General features: G+C 49.5%; 1 pseudogene; it reads right to left on the minus strand.

The window, feature by feature from the left end:
- Positions 1 to 621: 621 nt before the first annotated feature.
- LOC114614742 lies at positions 622 to 1,902 on the minus strand (annotated as a pseudogene).
- Positions 1,903 to 2,288: the final 386 nt, after the last annotated feature.

The following is a 2,288-nucleotide window of genomic DNA, read 5'->3' on the forward strand; positions in this document are numbered from 1 at the left end:
TTGCAGTCAGCAGCATCCTTCATAAAGCACCTTGATTTATGGCAGCCCTGATAAAACCAGGTGAATTTTCTCTAGCCGGGGCCCACCTTTAACCTTCTAGGCACCGCTGTTGAGAGGAGGAGCCACTGCAGATCGCCATGCCAACGTAGCCCTTCTGACACATCAGGTCCACAACTCTCAGGTACTGCCCAACAGACACTTGGTACAGCTGATTGTTCTTCCCAAAAGTCCATTACTGGGATCCTCCGGACCCATGGCACTTCATGAGTCGGGGTGGATCTGATGAGCGAGTTTCCGACATGTCGAGGCAAAGGAGGTTGTTTAAAATCAATTCATACGCCAGGCAGTGGTGGTGCTCGCCTTTAATTCCAGCACTTGGGAGGCAGAGGCAGGCAGATTTCTGAGTTCGAGGCCTGCGTGTCTACAGAGTGAGTTCCAGGACAGCCAGGGCTATACAGAGAAACACTGTCTCGAAACCCCTCCCCTCAAAAAAAAAGGTGATCATGATGGGACAGCTCCCTGAGCTCAGCCCAAAATGGAGAACTCCCTAAGGGGAGAAAAATCAATTCATGTTCTTCATTATAAATCCAGACCTGAGTTGGGTCTCTGTAGTCACAGGCCTTAAGCAGCACCAGGCCTCCTTTCTGGCTGGAGCGGCCCTGGGCATTTGTTGGTCTGCAAGTGGTAGAGCTTATACTCATCCAGCCAGACATGTGCCAGTCTCAGGGAGTTGTGTGTCATGGTGTCCTGGCCTTCAGGAGATCCATACGGTTGCCACTCTTGAACAAGGGATGATGAAGAGCTTGCCACCACACATCCAGATCCGAAATGAGATTTCCAGATTTTCTCCTCCCCAGATATCCACGCCGCTGTTATACTGTCCAAGATCATTGAAATACTGTCTGTTTATGGCAAACAAGCCTCCAGCCATTGTATGTGACCTTATTGGGGCTGTGGCGCTGTCAGCTCCTCCCAGCTCAGATACAGGAACTAGATCCCACTTGAAGTGCAGCCCCCAGTTGAAGCCTCCTGGAACCACTGGGAATGAGCTGTAAGCACGTGTGTCCGCACTGATGATGTCAATCACGGGGCACACCACTGTGTGTGGGTCCTCAAGGATGATGGCCAGCAGGGGCTGTAACCACATCCCATTCACCTCACAGTGGCTGTCCAGGAACACCAGGACTTCTCCTGTAGCATGAGCTGCTCTGATCATTCTTCCTCGGATCAATCCCTCACGCTTCATATTTCTTAAGACCTTGACTTTTGCAGGCAGGTATCATTGGATGTACTCATCCTGTTCTCCTTTTTAAATTATCAAAGTCACTGCTGTCATCCACAAGGATGATCTCATGAAGAAGGTGTGCCGAAGTGCGGTCCACAACACTGCACAGTCTGCAACAAGGCAGAAAAGGCATCATTGTAGAAACAGATAACAATGCTAGCAGTTGGCATGTCAGTCGGGTAGGACTTCCCTCTACACTCTGCATTCCTGGTGTCGGGCACATCTTGGTGGTATCCCAAGCGGTTACTGATAAGCATATTAAAGGCGTGTTTTTGGTAGCCCAGGTCGCTCAATTCCTGATCACTTTCATTGAAAATTATACGTAGTTCAGAGGAAGACTTTGAGAGGCCTTTATCTGGGTCTTCAATGTGATTATTCATCAAATTGTCGATTCTGTTTGCTTTGAACTGTGGATCTAATACTCGACCTGGACCTCGAGTGAAACGTGGGTAGAATTTTTTGGGAAATGGCCCGTGGGGCCCAGACCCCTTGATGGGCACGTTCCTAAAATGCTGAGTCACTTCACTGAAGTTAAAATAAATGAAAAGCAGAACTGTCCAGGTAGCAGATGTAAATAGGCACCCATAACAGAAATACTGGACTGTGGCGCTTTCCATTATAGACCTAGCATAGCTCAAAGGCCATTTTCAGTCTCCGCGACACCCACAGGCAGGAATGGGCGCGCTCCGGTCTTCGCTCCCGCCACAGCCCGATCCAAGCACGACACACAGCCTTGCGGAGCCGCGCTCCAACGCTCGCATCACGGCCGCTCCTTCTCATTCTTGACATCTCTGTTTACCCTCCTATCCCCAGAGAGGATGTGCTGATAACTCCATCTCCAAGGTGCTTCCTCAGTTAGCTTTTATCATCCTAACTGTTCACTTCCCCTATGGTCATAGGCACCATAGTGACATTAGTTCCTTTCCATTGCATCTGTCCCTTACTGAAGGGCTAGTGCCAAGCACAGAGTCTCCTTGTTTGATTTGTTCATTGCAACTTCTTG

Source organism: Grammomys surdaster, unplaced genomic scaffold (assembly GCF_004785775.1).
Source record: "Grammomys surdaster isolate TR1022 unplaced genomic scaffold, NIH_TR_1.0 126531, whole genome shotgun sequence".
NCBI classification, from domain to species: domain Eukaryota; kingdom Metazoa; phylum Chordata; class Mammalia; order Rodentia; family Muridae; genus Grammomys; species Grammomys surdaster.